Raw genomic sequence first — 20,533 nt, 5'->3', positions numbered from 1 at the left:
TGCTGCATTCAGGAAACTCACCTTTGTGGAAAAGACAGACACTACCTCAGAGTAAAAGGTTGGAAAACAATCTTCCAAACAAATGGTCCCAAGAAACAAGTCCAAGTAGTGATTGTAATATCAAATAAAATCATTTTTCAACCAGAAGTAATCAAAAAAGATAAAGAAGGACACTTCATATTCATCAAAGGAAAAATGTACCAAGAGGAACTCGCAGTTCTCAACATCTATGCCCCAAATGCAAGGGCACCCACATGCATAAAAGAAACTTTACTAAAGCTTAAAGCATACATTGCACCCTACACAATAATAGTGGGAGACTTCAACACCCCACTCTCAGCTATGGACAGATCATGGAAACAGAAACTAAATCAAGACACAATGAAACTAACAGAAGTTATGAACCAATTGGACTTAACTGACATCTATAGAACATTTCACCCTAAATCAAAAGAATATACCTTCTTCTCAGCACCTCATGGTACCTTCTCCAAAATAGACCATATAATTGGTCACAAAACAGGCCTCAACAGAAAGAAAAAGATAGAAATAATCCCTAGTACCTTATCAGCCCACCATGGACTAAGACTTGTCTTTGACATGGACAAAAACAACACAAAGCCCACATACACTTGGAAACTGAACAATGCTCTACTCAATGATAACTTGGACAATGCAGAAATAAAGAAATTAAAGACTTTTTAGAATTGAATGAAAATGAGGACGCATCATATCAAAACTTGAGGGACTCACTGAAAGCAGTACTAAGAAGAATAATCATAGCTCTAAGTGCTCACAAAAAGAAATTGGAAAGAGCATACATTAACAAGTTGACAGCAAACCTGAAAGCGTTAGAACAAAAAGAAGCTAGTATACCCAAGAGGAGTAGACGGCAGGAAATAATCAAACACAGGGCTGAAATCAACCAAGTTAAAACAAAAACAACTATACAAAGTATCAACAAAACCAGGGGCTTGTTCTTTGAAAAAAATTAACAAGATAGACAATCCCTTAGTCAGACTAACCAAAGGGCACAGAGACAGTATTCAAATTAATAAAAGCAGGACTGAAAAGGGAGACATAACAACAAAAACAGAGGAAATTTAAAAAATCATCAGGTCCTACTACAAAGGCCTATACTCAACAAAAGTGGAAAATATGGATGAAATGGACAATTTTCTAGATAGATACCAGGTACCCAAGTTAAATGAGGAGCAGATAAACCATCTAAACAGTCGCATAACTCCTAAAGAAATAGAAACAGTCATTAATAATCTTCCCACCAAAAAATGTCCGGGGCCAGATGGTTTCAGTGCAGAATTCGTTCAGACATTCAAGGAAGACCTAATACCAATCCTCTTCAAGCTATTCCATCGAATAGAAACAGAAGGAACACTATCCAATTTGTTCTATGAAGCTACCATTATGCTCGTAAATAAACCGCAGAAAGACCCAACAAAGAAGGAGAACTACAGACCAATCTCTCTTATGAATATTGATGCAAAAATACTCAATAAAATTCTCGAAAAACGAATCGAACAACACATCAAAACAATTATCCATCAAGATCAAGTAGGCTTTAACCCAGGAATGAAGGGATGGTTCAATATTTGGAAATCCATCAATGTAATCCACTACATAAATAAACTCAAAGACTAAAACCACATGGTCATCTCATTAGACGCTGAGAAAGCATTTGACAAAATTTAACGTCCCTTCATGTTAAAAGTCTTGGAAAGATCAGGAATTCAAGGCCCATACCTAAACATAGTAAAAGCAATATACAGCAAGCCAGTAGGTAACATCAAATTAATGGAGAGAAACCTGAAGCAATCCCACTAAGATCAGGGACTAGACAAGGCTGACCACTCTCACCTTACCTATTCAATATAGTACTGGAAGTTCTAGCTAGAGCAATTAGACAACAAAAGGAAGTCAAAGGAATACAGATAGGAAAGGAAGAAGTCAAAATATCACTATTTGAAGATCATCTGATAGTATACTTAAGTGACCCTAAAACTTCCACCAGGGAACTCCTGAACCTGATAAACAACTTTAGCAATATGGCTGGATATGAAATCAACTCAAACATATCAGTAGCCTTCCTCTATTCAAAGGATAAACAGGCTGAGAAAGAAATTAGGGAAATGACACCCTTCACAATAGCCACAAATAAAATAAAATATCTTACAGTGAATTTAACAAAGCAAGTGAAAGAACTGTATGACAAGAACTTCAAGTCTCTGAAGAAAGAAATTGAAGAAGATTTCAGAAGATGGAAAGATCTCCCATGCTCCCGGATTGGCAGGATTAACTCAGTAAAAATGGCCATCCTGCCAAAAGCAATCTACAGATTCAATGCAATACCCATCAAAATTCCAAATCAATTCTTCATAGAAATAGAAAGAGCAATTTACAAATTCATTTGGAATAACAAAAAACCTAGGATAGTGAGAACTATTCTCAACAATAAAAGAACTTCTGGGGGAATCACCATCTCTGACCTCAAACTGTACTACAAGAAGTAGTGATAAAAACTGCATGGTATTTGTACAGAGACAGACAGGAAGATCAATGGAACAGAATTGAAGACCCAGAAATGAACCCGCACACCTATGGTCACTTGACCTTTGACAAAGGAGCTAAGACCATCGAGTCGAAAAGTGACGGCATTTTCAACAAGTGGTACTGGCTCAACTGGAGGTCAACATGTAGAAGAATGCAAATTAATCCATTCTCATCCCCTTGTACAAAGCTCAACTCCAAGTGGATAAAGGACCTTCACATAAAGCCAGATACACTGAAACTAATGGAAGAGAAGTTGGGCAAGACCCTTGAATACCTAGGCACAGGGGAAATGTTCCTGAAGAGAACACCAATGGTTATTCTCTAAGGATCAAGAATTGATAAATGGGAGCTCATCAAATTGCAAGGCTTCTGTAAGGCAAAGGACACTTTCAACAAGACAAAACGGCAACCAACAGATTGGAAAAAAATCATTACCAATCCTACATCCGATAGACGGCTAATATCGAATATATACAAATAACTCAAGAAATTAGACGCAAACAACAAAATAACCCCATTAAAAATGGGGTACAGAGCTAAACAAAGAATTCTCAACTGAGGAAACACGAATGGCCGAGCAGCACCTTAAGAAATGCTCAACATCCTTAGTCATCAGGGAAATGCAAATCAAAACAATACTGAGATACCACCTGACACCAGTCAGAATGTCTAAGATCAAAAATTCAGGTGATAGTAGATCCTGGCAAGGATGTGAAGAAAGAGGAACACTCCTTCATTGTTGGTGGGGTTGCAAGCTGGTACAACCACTCTGGAAGTCAGTCTGGTGGTTCCTCACAAAATTGGACCTGAGGACCCAGCTATACCACTCCTGGGCATATACCCAGAAAATGCTCCCAACATATAACAAAGACATATGCTCCACTATGTTCATAGCAGCCTTATTTATAATAGCCAAAAGCTGGAAAGAGCCCAGATGCCCTTCAACAGAGGAATGAATACAAAAAAATGTGGTACATTTACACAATGGAATATTACCCAGCTATTAAAAATAATGAATTCTAGAAATTCTTAAGTAAATGGATGGAACTAGAAAATATCATCCTGAGTGAGGTAACTCAATCACAAAAGAACACACATGGTATTTACTCATTGATAAGGGGAGATTAGCCCAAAAGTTTGAAACAACAAAGATTCAACTACAAGAAGACATTAAGCTCATGAAGAAGAAAGAACAAGTGAGGATGCCTAGGTCTTTCTTAGAAGGAGTAACTAAATACCCAAGGGAGCAAATAAGGAGACAAACTGTGGGACAGAATCTGAAGGAGAGTTTGTATGGAGACCATTCCACCTGGGTATTCATTCCATGTACAGTCACCAAAAATAGATGCTGATATGTATGTCAGAAAGGGAAAACTGACATCAGCCTGATAATGCTGTCTCCTTAGAGGTCCCCCAGAGTCTGACATACCCAGAGGCAGACACTCATAGCTAACCATTAATCTGATCAAAGTTTCCCAGTGGAGAGGCTAGAGAGTAAACTGAAGGAGCCTAAAGGGTTGATGGCCTCATGAGGAGAGCAACAATACCAAACAGCCAGAGTTCCCCAGGGTCTAAACCACCAGCCTAGGAGTACATATGGAGAAACACATGACTCCAGCTGTATATGTAGGGGAGGATGGCCTTGTTGGGCATAGGTGGCAGATGAGGTCAATGGTACTGTGAAGGCTGAGCTAAGTGGTGGGGGTAATCTGAGGGTGGGGAGGGGGATTGGTGGGGTAGGTGGGTAAACATCCTCATAGAAGCAGGAGGAGGGGGAATGGGATAAAGGGTTCCTGGGTGGTGGGGGGAAGGAGGTAAGGGGTTAAAATTTGAAATATAAATATTATATCCAATAAAAGAGGGAAAAAGAAAAGAAAAGCAATTAGAACCAACATCCTTAATAAAATGTCAGACCTCTTAAAAACTACTATCTTGATACTAAAATTTGTTTTGAGAATTGTATATTGCAGAATGATCAGCCTTGGTGTATCTACTCAACAAGCAAGCTGGGCAGACCTGCTCAAACCTCTGAGGTCCGGGAATTCCATCTGGAGGCAGTGAAGACACAGCAACCGAGGCTTATCAATTTGCTCTTCCCCCCCACTCCTCATCTAATATCTCAACACCCATAATCAGCTTGAAGAAGCTAATGAAGAGTCAGTGCCCCTATTCCCTGGGCTTGGGGACTAAGGTGGTAAATGTTGGGCTGTATTTCAAGAGAAAAGTAGTGGTTTTGTGGGAATAGAGAGGATTAGCTAGGGTTTATTGCATAGCTATAACCTATTAGTAAAAATCTGTAATCAGTGTCAAGATGAAGATATAAATTCTTAAACGGCACCAATTTACTTTGATTACAAATTTTAAGGTTTTCATTGGTATGACCTTCTTATTGATATAAGAGTGAGATGAATATTGTTACTCTCATAGGCACTGTACCAGTATAACACATTTAGGAATACAAGGCTTAGACCCAGTCCTTCTTTAACTTTTTTTAACTGATTTGAGATGGTCAGCCTGTGAGTTAAGGGACTATAGCAAATTCATGGCTTGGAGTTTATTGTTAGGGTGTTTTCTATGTTTTATTTGGAAATAGCTGAGTGGAGTTAACAGGCAACAGTCCAGATTACCTTACATGGATTGTTGGTTTTCAAAACATCAGAAATCCACAGAATTGACGTGACAAACATTTCTGTATTGATGTTCATTTTGATTAGAGACCTGTCTGCTCCTGATAGCTTCCTATATTGAATTCTAAGAAGAAATTGAGCATCTTTGGAGTTACTCCAATTGTGGTGAGACAGCCACTAGACAAGAAGTGCCTCTTTCCTTCTACAGACAAATTACTGTTCAGAAAATGACACACTTGCAGAATAGTCGACTGATTCTATCTGCCTATACAGAGTAATCAGCCCTTAATAATTCTGCAGCACTAAGGTCTGTCAGATGATCCTGGGCCAGAAGGCAGAAGAACAGATGCTCCAACGTTTTGTAGTAGAGGGATTGTCCAGGTGTTCAGAGGTCTCTATAAATTGGCTAAGTTTTAGAAGCTATGCTTTGTGCTTCCCACAATTATAGTTAACTTAGTCATTCTGGATTTCTGACGGAGTTGAAAACTTATAGCCTCATAGCCAATCCTGGACATTTACCTTGTGAGAAAAGATTTGAGTGGATGGTCGTCAGCTGACATTCATCCTAAAGCCAAGTTCAGAACTAAATGTTTGAGTTAGGATAGATGAAAGAGGTTCTGGTTAGTCAACAAAATGATGGGCTGGGTATTAGGACTATCTTCTACCTCACTGGTACAAATTGGCATAATTATGCTCTAATTGTATTTTGAGAGAAAAGTTTCATTTTAACAGGAAAGGTGATATGTAGGAGGAGCTAAGGTGGAAGAAATACTGAGAGGAAGAGAAGGAGTAAGAAGAGGAGGAGAAGGAGAGAAGAACCTAGGTGATAAAAGAGAGAAAGAGGGGGGAGACAGGAAGGCAGATGTTCATGTATCTCCATCAGTTTAAGATAGTTGATATATCTAGGTTGGGTAGTGGGTTACGCCTCTGATTGAGCAATACTAAACTTATAAAGCCTATAATTAACATTTTTTAAAAAATGTATAAATGCAAAAAGGAAAAGGGGGCATGGGACAGAGGTTTTCTAAGGGGGGAATGGAGAAAGATAATGGCATCTGAAGTGTAAATAAAATATCTAATAAAAAATGGAAAAATATGTGAAATGAATTAATGGCCAACAAGTCTGGTCTACAAAATAGATTTGAGAAAAGCAATTTTATTTGTAAAACCAGAACAGCATGAGTTAGTTTCAGCAGTCAACTTGATACATCCCAGTGTCATATTAGACTCTCAGTTAAGAGATTGCTACCATCAGATTTGCCTGTGACTGTGTATTTGAGTTATTGTCTTGAATGATCATTGAGGTGGTAGGGCCCAAAGCATAAACATTTGGACCTGGTCTGTATGAGAAAACTGTGAGACAGTGACTAAATTACTGAGCTGATCTGTAAACTTTTTTCACTTCAGTTCTTCTTGAGATACTGCCCTGGCTTCTCCTGTAGGTAGATTGTTGACCTGAAATTGTAAGTCAGATAAACACTTCTGCTCCTAAGTTGCTTCTTGTAAGTGTATTTTATCAGACAACTCATTAACCAAACTACACCAATAGTTAAATAAGAAATAGAGAACAGCTTGAGTACCGTGTCAAAATCATCAAAATGACAGAAATTAATAGATAACTTTCAAAGATAACTGCATATTAATATCAATTTTTTATCAAAAGACAAAGGTTAGGAGATTGTATCATTAAGTGAGAAGTATATAATTGTTATATGTTATCATTAAAGATAGATGGGACCTTATAATGGCATGATTAATCATAGTGTTCAAGGCAAATGGAACTAGAAAGCAAGTAAATGCTGCTGATTCAATCCAATCAAACAGACTTCAACCAAAATCTGTTGAGAAATGATAAATGTTGCTTTGTATTGATTAAAGGAATAATGCATTGAGAAGGCAGTGCAATTCTAATCACAGGTCCACCCAGCTCTACACAGGAAATACTAGTAGATATAAAGTCACAAAAAGTAGTCTTACTCTGAATGGTTGACATGTCATCTCATTAAAAAGTAAACAAAATTAAATGATGTCCCAGAGAAAACTGGCTTAACAAACATCTGCAGAATACACATTGTTCTCAACAACCTATGGAACTATCACTCAAGTAGATAGACATTAGGACACAATGAAAGTCTTAACCAATATAAGTTGAAATAATTTCTTATATTTTACTCCACAACAATGAAATTACTACAAATAAATGAAAAGAGAAATTCCAGAATGCTAACAAGTCACGGAGACTTAACAACTCACAACTGAATGATGAATGTTGGGGGCCGACTTTTAGCAGAAAGCGGCTATCAGCTTTGCAGCCATCTTGAGCCATATACCCTGACATGAGATTTGAATTACAATAGCCTACAACAGCTGAGAACACTCTGATAATCTTGGTTTAGATACCTTGAGATTAAAGGTGTGTGAGATTAAAGGTGTGTGACTTAAGAGTATGAATTAGAAGTATAGAGATCAGAGTTAGAGACAAGACCTAAGGGCATGATTAAAGGTGTAACTTAGAGGCGTGGCTTAGAAGTCAGACTATAGAAGACAGAACCAGAGATCAGAGAATATAGACGGAGATCAGAGACTATAGAGGGATCATCAGACACATCGGACATTAGGTAGAATCTGCCCTCACCCTCGCTCTTGCTGAACCCCGACCCGCAGACCGGAGCAGCAGCTTGGGCCAGGATACAGTGGCCGCCCAAACGTGGGTTGGCCTGGGCCTCAACATTTTGCCTGGACTGTGACATTATTTTGGCCGCCTCAACTTGGGGCTAGTGTGGACCCCAACATTATTTTGGCGCCCGAACCAGGACTCAAGCTTGGGCCCCAACAGATGAAGAAGTCAAGGACAAAATATCCCTACAATCACATGAAGATGAAAACAAAACATCCTCTAACCTGTGGGATAAAATGAAAACAGCCCTAGAAGGAACATTCAAAGGTCAAAGTACCTACATTAAGAAATCAAAGATTTCTTATATAACAGTTAATGATTCACTTTGGGAATGTGGAAAAAGAACAAACAAACAAGAAACTTTCTAGTTGGAAAAATATCAGTAACATCAGTGTAGCAATTAGAAAAAAAGGAGACAGCAGTAATAAGAAAACACATATAGACAGGTGATGAGTTATTTTCTTCAAAATATAAATATTGATCAAATCTTATCTAAACTAACAAAAAGAAATAGCAAATGTCAAATCTAATATATTAAAACAGAAAACAGAGTCATTCATATGACAGCACAAGAGAAATTCAAAATTTTTTTGAGTTTACCTTAAAAATCATATACCACTAAACTTGAAAACCTAAAAGATATTGATGAATTTTAATATATATTAAATTACCAAAATGAAACCAATACTACATTTAAAACAATTAAGCAGGTACAAATGGAGAGAAGGCTAAGCAGCTAAAAGCATTCACTGTTCTTCTACAGGACAAAGATTCAGTTTCGAGAACCAACCTGATAGTTCACAATTCCCTATTAAAACCTAGGCACCAGACACCTGAAGCAAACATACATATATGCAAGGAAAGCACTTCCACAAGTAAACAAAATAAACCTCAAAAACAAAACAGGCTTATAATAACCTATGAGTTTTCAAAAATTAATGTAATATTTAACTAAAAATATGCTCAATCTCAGGTAATTTTTCCAGACATTCATTTAGAGAACAAAGTTCTCAAACTCTTCCATGAAAGAAGGAAAAAGCTGGGCAGTGTTGGTGCATGCCTTTGATCCCAGCACTTGGGAGGCAGTGGCAGGCAGATTTCTGAATTTGAGGCCAGCCTACAGAGTGATTTCTAGGACAGCCAGGGCTATGCAGAAAAATCCTGTCTTGAATAAAAAAATAAAGAAAAGAAACTGTGATCATGGGAGAAAAAATAAGGAAAAGGGCACACAACCAAAGTATTTTTAAAAACATTACCCTGATACAAAGTCAGTCAAATATTTAATAAAAAACAAAAATGTAGACTAAAATCTATAATGAATGTCGACTAAAAACTTCTCAATAAAGTACTTTCTAATCAAGTTCAGGGACACACCAAAAGGTAGTGAAATGGCTCAAGAGGAAAAGGTGTTTGCAGCTAAACCTAATGTTCTAAATCCACATGGTGGAAGTTGTTATTTGGTTTCTATCTGCATACTTAGTCATACATGTACTCTTCCGCTATATATAGACACACACAAAGAGGATGGGATATAAAATATATGATATATGATATAAGATATATGATATATAGTATATAATATGTGCAGGTAAAGTACCTTTACTTTTAGATGGTATAATCCTATCAATAAGAGTCCTGAAAGAGTTTACTAGAAAACACTTGGATCTGATAAAGACTTTTATCAAAGGGACAAGATATAAAATTAACATACAAACATTAATAGCTTTCCTATCTACCAATGACGAATTGAGAAACAAATCAGAAAAATAATTCTGCTTACAGATGTCTCAAGAAAATACCCCAGAACAAGCATACCACAGTGTACTTGTTTGAAAGAGATGTCCCCTATAAATTTTAGGCACTTGAATACTTGGTCTCCATTTGTTGGATCTTTTGGAAAGATTAGGAGCTGTGAATTTGCTGGACTAGGTATGTCACTGGAGGTGAGATGTAAGGATCCAAAAAACTGGCACCATTTTAAAAGATCTCTCTGCTTCCTATTTATGGATTAATGTGTACGATCTCAATTCCTGCTCCAATACTGTGCCTACTTGAATGGTGTCATACTTCCAGCCATAGTAATGACATACCTTTATCTCTTTAGAACCATAAGCCCCAAAACAAAGGATTTCATCTATATGTTGCCCTGTCCATTGTGTTTTATCACATTAATAGAAAAGTAATGAATACAAAAAAGAGGTGATATATCCTCTACCATGAAAGCCTCAAAAGGGTGAGCAAGACATTAAGAGATGGAAAATCTCCTGCTCAAAGACTAGGGAAATTAATGTTAAATACAACAACAACAACAAAAACAACAAAAAGAAGAAAAACAACAACAACAAAAACACAAAATGGCTATACTACCCAAAGCAATGTACAGTTCCAACACAATCCCAATCAAAATTTTAATGTCATTATCCACAGAATTAAAAAATCTTAAAACTCATACAAAATGGTTAAATGCTCACTTCTAAATGCTACATTATACAATCACCTTTAATGCTCAGAGATTATTGCAGAAGAGAGAATGGAGTGAAAGTAGGAGTTGGAAAATAAAGAGAGAAGTGCTGTAAAATTCTGGGTTGTGAGCATGGCAGAGTAAATGCATCAAGTACAACCATCTGAAACTGCTTGCAATGGACAAGACTGACATTCATCAATGGGGAATCACAGGTTGGAGAGGAGACACATGGAACATCACTAATCCTTGCTGAATTAATAGATACTGAAGGATCCTGGGTGACAGGATTCTGGGTGACAGGATTCTGCATATACAACTGTCTTCAGTTTTATACTTACTGAGGTTTCTACTAGGATTCAATGGGTAGTTCAACCCCACAGTCTCACAGTGATCCTGGTCATGGTTATACTGGTGGGTCACAGATAAATCGACATGAATGTTTTAATAGAGAGCTATAGGGAATGGAGGTTAATAAAGACTGAGGGAGATTAGAGAGGGTGAGGGATTTCAATAATCAGAATGTAGTTTATACATGTATGAAATTTTCAAAGAACAAATTCAATAATAAATTCATATTAAAACTAAAAATCCCTTAGATAGTCAATCCGATTTTGAAAGAAAAAGTTTTTTATTTCGGGTTATACTACATAGATGTAGTAATTAAAAACAACATTGCTCTGTTACAAAAATAGACATAGAGATTAATGGAATAGAAAACCATGACATATGTTAACAGAACTGTAGGCTCCTTATACTAGACAAAATGACAAAAATACACTTTTGGGAAAGATAATATCTTCAGTAAATGGTGCTTTGGAAACTGGAATGCTATATGTAGAAGAGTGAGTTCAGATCTTAATCACTAATCTTGCAAACGTACTGATACAGACAGACAGTCAGACAGATAGACACACACACACACACACACACACACACACACACACACACACACAATCACACACAAGTGGATCAAGAACCTCAAGAGAAGCCTCAAAAACTACGAAACTGCTAAAAGAAAAAGTAGTATACAGGCACAGGTAAGAACTTCCTCAATAGGACTCATCCCACTCTGAAAACAATGCCAAAATGGACATCTAGGACCTTGCTAAATTAAAAATTTTTTATGAACCAATGGAACTCATTAGTCATGTGAAAACACAGGCTACAGAATGGATGAAGACCTTTGCTAGTTACCTTTTTCAAGGAAATGTGTGTCTAGCATCTACAAAGAATTTTTTTAAAAATTCAACATCAAGACAACAAACAACTAGAGCAAAACTGTGTCATGGAACCATGAATGCTACCAAAAAGAGAAAAACAAAAGCCTCATCCACAATTTTTAAACTTTTTAACATTATTAGCCATAAGGGAAATTATGCAAAAACTATATGAGAGCTCATCTTACTACTGGTGGAATAACCATTGTCAAAAAAAAAAAAAAAGATAAAATGTGTATGAAGCCTTGGGGAAAGGATAGAAAATCTAAATATAAAGGGATGAGAAAGGAGTAGATGCAGATAATTAGCAAAAGTATTGAAAGAGAATAGATGGATATAATGAATAAAAAATATATATGAAAATGTGAATTATAAAATCTCAGTTTGAAAGCTTATTAATATATTAGTCAAGGTACCTTGAATAGGTAGAAAATACTGCTTGTAGAAGTTATAGGTTGTTAAATAAAAACTCCATTGCTAGTAGTGGGAAACCTTCCTAGGAGTTGTTGCCTGGAGTATGCTTGAGGATCCAAATAATACAGGCAATTGTCACTGTTGTCAGTTGCCCACAAAAACTAGTTGGTAAGACCCTACTACTAAAGACATCCTTATATGGTTATCATTAGACATAAAGAAAGCAATCTGGGAGTGTCCAGACTATGCCTTTCTGATGAATACCCCACCCCTCACAGTATGACGAAGACTGTTATTAGGATATTGTTATCCACACTTACTCTGCTGTGGACACTGTGATCTATACTTCAACCAGCCTTACAAGATCTGCTCACTGGTTAATAATGGTTACTATCCTATGAGGTAAATAGCCATTTTTTAGTTTTTATTGAAAAGAGTTCAGAGCTAGTCTAGTCACCATGGTTAAATGCCTATGTTGAGAATGGAATAGATCTTAGTGTTTAAGCTGTTATTGTTCTGCTAAATGGACATGATGTAAACATCAAATTGTCTTCTAAATAGCCATGCTTTGTTTTCTTATATACCTACCATCAGCTTGATCAAAAGATGCTTCTTGTATTGGCAGTGATAATTTGAGACTCAAAACTAGCCAACATGCTGAGAATGTGTGCCCTTTCCGTGTTCTCAATAAATGAGACATCTATAGCCCACAGTATTGTCTTAGGAAACATCAAGAAAGAAGGGATGAGAATAATTTAAGAGCCTAAAGATGGAGTATAATGATGTGGAATATTGTCTTCTACATATGACATGACCTCAGCACACTTGAACTCATAGTAGTTGTGGTTACTGCTCAAGGACTCCAAAAACTGGATCCTTCAATAGTCTATGAAGGAGAGATGAGGAGCTCCCAAACCCCTACCCATGTCTTGAGGATTTATAGGCAGTTAACTGTAGCTATGAGCAGGGCTCATGAGAACCTCCTTCTTCCTGCATCTATAATATTTTAGTGATTGCTAGAGGAGAGAGATTTTATTAGTAGAGTAGCTACTGGTAAGGTTCCCATGTTTCTGCAAATGACTCCTTGCCTTTGCTATAGGAAGCAACTCCAGTGGAACTTACTGTGTCAAAACCACACATGCCAAGAAAAGAAATATGAAAGTAGAAAGGAGAGCTAGTTGGGAAAAGGAACAGGATAAGCAAGAATGGGCAAAAGGCAAGATAAGTGGGCTATTATTGTTATCAAAATTCCTGTATTCATGCAGGGAAATATTAATAAAACCCTTTATTTGTTGTATTCTATATATTTTATAGTATTTATATAAAAGGAAGTATAAAGAATCCTTTCTCTTACCTCTGAAAATATTTTGAGACAAATAAAAAATTAGGATTTACAGTATTTAGAATTTTAGCAAAATGGTGGATGGTCAGGCTAATATATAAGGTGTATAAGAAGCCACTACAAAAAAAAAAGGCTAAAAAAATCCACAAATGAGAAGCATGGTAGGAAGAAAACAACATTTGTTATTTTTCTGTTGCTGTGATAAAACACCATGAAGAAAGACAACTTAAGGAAGAGAGAGCTTGTCCATAGCAGCAGAGCTATAGGAAGAGGAAGCTGAGATTTTATTTCCTTTGCTACAAGAGACAAGCAGAGGGAGTACACTGGAAGTCATTTAAGGGTTTAACCTCTCAAAGCCCACCTTGAATTGGATACTTCCTTTAACAAGGCCGTGCCTCATAAACATCCTGGAAAAGCACCACCATCTGGGAAACAAGTGTTCAAACATGGGAGCCTATGTGGGGCATTTCGTACTCAAATGAAGACTGATGCATCTACATTAAGTTGGAAAGACTAGATACTCCAAATGGTGCTGAAATTGTATGTCATTAAGGCAAGCTGTGGCTGTTTCCTGTTCTTTGGCGGTGTGTAAGAACAGAAAGACTTCACAATTAGATTTGAAATGATGATGAGCTTGGGCCCACAGACTGGTTGAATATAGAGGGATAAAATGAAGCCTACAGAAGATACTAAAAGATTAGAGATTTAGACAAGTCAGGCAAACCACATGAAATTGTAAGTTAGAGCCACTGAACCAAATTAATAAAGTATACAGTAGTCCTAGAACTCAAGAGGTAGCAGAGGAGGAGCCAAGCTTCAATGTTATCCCTGGCTCTATGGACTGTTCCAGGCCAACCTAAGCTATATCTCACTTTGTCTTCTTTTAAAAAAATAGTCTTTGAGACCTGGGATGGGAAGAATTCAGGGACGCTACGGTAGTGACTGTATAGGAGAATCTTCAAAGTAGGTGTTATGGAGTCTGCAGTGCCACCTCCTGTAGCCAGGTAGGACTCCCAGTGGAAGGATAAGGACAGCAAGACATCGACAAAACCTTTTGCCCACAGGTATTCTGCCAATAAAATGTGCAGGGATAAAGATGGAGCAAAGACTGAGAGAATGGGCAATCAATGACTGGACAAAATTGAGATACACATCATGGGCAAGAAATAATCCCTGACACTATTATTGTTTCTCTGTTATGCTTGCAGACAAGAGCCTAGAATAACTGTACTTTGAGAGGCTCCACCCTGAAGCTGACTATAACAGATGTAGAAATCCACAGTCAAATATTAGATAAAGTTCTGAGAGTCTTGTGGAAGAGTTGGGGAAAGAATTGAGGGACCCAAAAAGGATAAAAACTCCAGAGGCAGACTACCATAGTCAACTACCCTGGAGCATTGGGCATTCTCAGAGACTGATCCAGCAACCAAAAGTGATCATGAACTAGACATAGTACACCTTCATGTACATAGCAAATGTGCAGCTTGGTCTTCATGCAGGTCCTCCAATGACTAGAGCCAGGGTTGTCCTAGAATCTGATTCCTGTCTGTAGATCCCATTCCCCTTACTGGGCTGCCTTGTCTGGCCTCAGTGGGAGAGGATTACCTAGTCCTGCAGATACTTGATGTGTCATGGAAGGGAAATACCCTCGGGCACCTACCCCTTCTCAGAGGAAAGTGGGATGGGGAAAGGATCTGAAAGGAGAGAGGTGCAACATATTGAGATATAACATGAATAAATAAATAAACAAATTAATAAAATAAATGTCTCTGAGTTTCCCCCATCTCCTATTTTTCACAGGATACTCACCATTGCCTTTGAGGAACCATTCAAAATAAGTCTGCAGTGACTCTGGATTCTTCCCAAGGTTTGTCTTACCCCAGAAAAAATAACCAGAAACAAGAACATCTCTGGGATTTCTGATGAGATAGATAGCTTTATAAATGGAAAAATGTAGATGAAGGTCAATATTGATTCCTCAACTTTTAACTGGCATGGTTTATAAGAAATGTCAGTAAAATATGCAAGTGTTTCTAAAAACATTTATTATCTTTCTTTGGGTAAAACGTATCTATTTAGGCTACAGTTTCCTCAGCCAAATGTTTCCCAAATTCAGATAAGACACATGCATATATGTGAATGGTTACAAATTCATTGTGACATTTTAAAGAGAGATTATTCTAAGTTTGTCTTTTTAGTTCAAACATAAACTATTTACAGATTCTATGTTGGAAGGACTTAAAAAGAAATTTGTTACTAGCTAGGAGCTATGATAGGTCAGACCCTGAATATCTCTGATTTCTTCTAGTGATTCTCTTTCAGTTTTATGGGAGATTCCTGTAGTTACTGATCTCAATAGACAGCTAGAGAGAGCATGACACTGTGTGTACAACTGGACTTTGAACATTGATGCCTGGTCAGTCTGCTTCCCCAGTGAGCAACTGTGGCTTAGGTGATTCACTCACAGGGATTGGGGTCTATGTTATAATTTAGATTGGTTCATTGACTTTGGTGAAAATACTACTATACATGAGAGTTTGAACTCTGCTTAGCCTATATATATATATATATATATATATATATATATATATATATATATATATATATATAGTTCCCAAGTGTTCTAGTGTGGTATTTCACTTTATTTCTTAAAGCTGCCCAAAATCACTATGTGATGGTCCAAACTCTGGTACTCTAATGTAGTATGAGTTGGGGAAACATCAGCATAACCTAGTGAATGAGAATCCCACCTTTACATTTCTACAAGACCTACCAAGCCTGTCAGGGTAAAATAAGTTGAAAGAGTATTTGGTCAAAGGAAATCTCAACCTCTGGACACTGACCTTGGCCTTGGAACTGAAGAGAGACTTGGAGAAAAGATGGATGGGAAGATGGGATTTCATGAGTCATGGTTCTTCCTTATGTATTAATACAGGATATCCTTTCTTAGACTCTAGCCAGGGGGCACTATCCCAATTGGGCATAGATTGGATCCACTTGGGATCTCCCTTAGTTTGAATCAAGCAGACAATCTCAACCAGCCAGTTTGTTCCTGAATGAAAAAAAAAGTGACAGTCACTCATTTCAAGAGTACTTGTGAAAAAGCCCCATGCAGAATATATGCAAGTACAATTTACAGTGCTGCCCATTTTCAAGCACACAGACTTGTGGTGTTCACAATGTCCACATGGTGTAAGTACAAAGTATATTACTCACTCAGCATATTCTCAAAGACTCATTTTGCAAAAGTGAGATCCTAAATTTAGTAAACACCAACCTGCAGCCCTGGATCATTATCATTCTATATTCTGGTGGAATGAATTTGACTATCCCAGATATTTCACAGTGATATAATCATATCATCTGCTCTCTGAGACTACATCCTTTAATTTAATTCATTGCCATTGAGATAAACCCATGCTGCAGTGTATAAGTGAGTACGTCTGATTTTTAAGGTGAATAAATTCCCTTGTGTATACTTACCACACACACTTCCATTTGTGTTTATGTGCTCATTTCAGTGGATGTTTTTCTAGCTTCCTTCTCTGAGTTACTGCCTGGTTGGTTTTTTTTCCTGTATTCCCATTGCCTTTGGATTTTCTCTGACATTGTGTTTTCTCTGTCACCAGCCCAATCCTTACCCAATGTTCAATGCTTCTTCCAAACAGCAAATATCAATTCCCCAAACCACAATAAAATTGCTTCTTGGTTTCTTGAGTTTTCAGACTCTTTTCTCCTCCTGGACAAGGTCCATCACCATTCCACCTTGTACTGTCCTCTCCTCCATGTATCCTCACTTACATGCTTTTATCTCTTGGTGCTATTTATTCTGTTTATTCTCATCACTCTCCCTCTTCTTCTATCTCTTCTCCACAGAGAAAGATAGCAATGCCAGATTCTGCCTCAGGGTCCACCATCAGTGTTCTGGTGCCATAGCTGATCACCTCTGCCCACATTGGTCAGAGGAGAGGTCTTTCTCTGAGTGGCACACACACAAGTCTTCATGACCACAAATCATTTTACACTTTGAATATGTTGAACATTCTCATCATCCAAAATGAATGAGGATCAAATACCTAACCTCCCTCATACAATTCAGAATCAGTCTTACTTATGATCCTTACTTGACTTCGGGTAAGTCAATATGATCAAGTCTTCTTCTTTTACCACAAACTTATTACAAACATCTTCCAAAATATCTTTATGAAATATATGTCAGGAAAGGGTATTCCTTCAAAGCAACTACAGTCTGACATCATGAATTGCTCTTTGTAGGTGCGGTTAGGATTCCAGCCTTGGCCACCTCTTCAGATTATAGCAAATGATAAAGGTAAAATTTATAGTGTAGGTAAAAAAACATTAACATTCTCTAGTTGGTTGTGAAACTAGCTACTAACAGGAAGAAATAAATATTGTGATCCACAGTCAAAGGTTACTGTATTAAGCAATTTTGAACTCATACAAAGATCATTCTGCAGGTTTTGTGAGGCAGAGTTCAGGACCCCAAACCAGAAACTCAGTTAGAAGTAAAAGGACATAGAAATTCAGGATAATTTAAAATGCCTTCTAATATAATTTAGCTTTCAGAATGATTTTTAAATGTGAAAATAATGACAAAGTTTATACAGAAACTTTCCATGGCAATTCTTTTTTTTAAAAATAGTGATTTCTCTTGAAAAACTCATCCTACATTAGTTGCCCTTCTTCTTCCCCTCAAAGCCCTTCCTTCCTTTCCCATATTTATTATCTCTTCTTTAATGTTTGTTGATATATATATATATATATATATATATATATATATATATTTAAAACATCTACTGAATCCATTCTTTTGGTCTTCTATATAATGTATCATGTGATGTGCAGTTAAGATTGGAAAATAAATGTGGGATATCATTTCCAGACAAAGTTTGTTCTCCATTTCTTAGCAGTCATTTATTGAATTATTTCTTCTTCTTGAGTAAAACCATATAGAATATCTTTTGGCCTCTTTGGTGTTCCTACTAGTGATATTATGCTGATTTTTTGGGGTAACTATACTGTTAAAAGTTTATGTGTCTATTTCCTCTGTTGTGTTTAAGACAGATACATTCTATCAACAGGAATCTTGGTGCACTCTGGGATTTCTGTACCATCTTCAGTGATTTTTCCCCTGAATCTTCGGTTGAAAAGATTTATTGCAGATTTATCCTTTATCCGTTGGGGTTGAGCACCTTACTGTTAATTATTATCTACACTTTGGCCCATTGTGGATCTTTGTGAGACTCTTCATATATTGTAAAAAGAAGTATCTTTGACAAGGGGTGAGAGCCGCATTTAACTGTGAGTATAAACACAGGTATTTAAAAACAACTGGACCATCTTGCCAAAAGCAATCTACAGGTTCAATGCAATCCACATCAAAATTCCAAATCAATTCTTCATAGAGATAGAAAGAGTAATTTGCAAATTCATTTGAAATAACAACAACAAAAAAAAAAAAAAAACCAGGATACCAAGAACCATTCTCAACAATAAAAGAACTTCAGGGGGAATCGCCATCCCTGACCTCAAACTGTACTACACAGCAGTAGTGATAAAAACTCCATGGTATTGGTACAGAGACAGGCAGGAGAATTGAAGATCCAGAAATGAACCCACACACCTATGGTCACTTGATCTTTAACAAAGGAGCTAAAACCATACAGTGGAAAAAGGACAGTATTTTCAACAAATGGTGCTGGATCAACTGGCGGTCAACATGTAGAAGGATGCAAATCAATCCATTCTTATACCCTTGTACAAAACTCAAGTCCAAGTAGATAAAGTACCTTCACATAAAACCTGATACTGAAACTAATAGAAGAGAAGGTGGGGAAGACTCTCGAATACCTAGGCACAGGGGAAAAGTTCCTGAACAGAACACCAATGGCTTATGCTCTAAGATCAAGAATTGACAAATGGGACCTCATCAAATTGCAAAGCTTCTGTAAGGCAAAAGACACTCTCAATAAGACAAAATGGCAACCAACAGATTGGGAAAAGAAATTCTTAGGCAAATGGATGGAACTAGAAAATATCATCCTGAATGAGGTAACCCAATCAAAAAAGAACACACATGGTATTTACTCACTGATATGTGGATATTAACCCAAAAGCTTGAAATAGCCAATATTCAACTAACTGACTCCATGAAGCTCATGAAGAAGGAAGACCAAGTGTGGATGCCTCGGTTTTTTCTGGAAGGAGTGACAGAATGCTCAAGGGAGCAAATAAGGTGACAAAGTGTGGGACAGAAATTCAAGGAGAGGCCCTTGGGAGACCACTCTACCTTGATATCTGTCCCATGTGCAGTCACCAAAGATAGATGCCAATATGGATGTCAGGAATTGCATATTGACAGGAGCCTGATGTAGCTGTCTCCTCGAAGGTCTGCCAGAATCTGACATATTCAGAGGTGGATGCTCACAGCTACTCATTGATCTGATCAAGGGTTCCCAATGGAGAAGTTAGAGAGAAGACTGAAGGAGCTGAAAGGGTTGGTGGCCCCAAGAGAAGAGCAACAGTGCCAGCCAACCAGAGCTCCCCAGGGTCTAAACCACCAGCCTGAAAGCACAAAGGGAGGCACCCATGACTTCAGCTGTATACTTAGGGGAGGATGGCCTTGTCGGGCATGGGTGGGAGAGGAGATTCCTGGTCTCATGAAGGCTGAACATCAAGCAGGAAGGAATTCAAAAGTGGGGAGGGAGGAAGTGGGGGGTAGGTGGGAGCACACCCTTGTGAAGGCAGGAGGGGGGATGGAATAGGGGGTTCCTGGGTGGTGGTGGGGAATGGTTTGAGGAGATAAAATCTGAAATGTATTCAAAATTAAAATAAATAAATAAATAAATAAATAAATAAATAAATAAGATTACCTATAAAAAACAACAACTGGAAATTACACTGATTTAGGGAACTGTTGGTAGTGAGCTTCTTGGGTTTTTGCCTCTTCCAGCCCCATGTGGTTGTCTATGTTTACAGTACCAGACATGGCTTCTATCTCTTTGCATAGGCGTTAGGTCTAATTAGATAGCTTTTGATTCCTCCAAGATAGAAGTGCCACCATTTTGCCCCTGTGGATATCTTGCCAGTCAAGTCATTCTTGTGGCTCACAGGCTTCATACCTGCATAGTTTGAGTGACTGATTGTTCCTCTCCATTGGCAGATTAAGTAACATTTTACTTTATAAAAACCACTTTATTGGGA

General features: G+C 37.5%; 1 pseudogene across 1 annotated transcript in view; it reads right to left on the bottom strand.

Moving 5' to 3' along the window:
• Window positions 1–17,652, bottom strand: part of LOC143440232 (sulfotransferase 2A6-like) — a 36,896-nt pseudogene extending 19,244 nt beyond the window's left edge. The window contains exons 1-2 of the transcript XR_013108054.1: window positions 17,434–17,652; window positions 16,153–16,361 (exon numbers count right to left, since the gene is read on the bottom strand). The product of XR_013108054.1 is annotated as a sulfotransferase 2A6-like (transcript). The remainder of the gene's footprint in view (window positions 1–16,152; window positions 16,362–17,433) is intronic.
• Between the last annotated feature and the right edge of the window lie 2,881 nt (window positions 17,653–20,533).

This window comes from Arvicanthis niloticus, chromosome 29 (genome assembly GCF_011762505.2).
Source record: "Arvicanthis niloticus isolate mArvNil1 chromosome 29, mArvNil1.pat.X, whole genome shotgun sequence".
Lineage (NCBI taxonomy): Eukaryota > Metazoa > Chordata > Mammalia > Rodentia > Muridae > Arvicanthis > Arvicanthis niloticus.
Note: the sequence above shows the minus strand (reverse complement) of the source record. Positions and strands in the feature narration are given on the sequence as shown.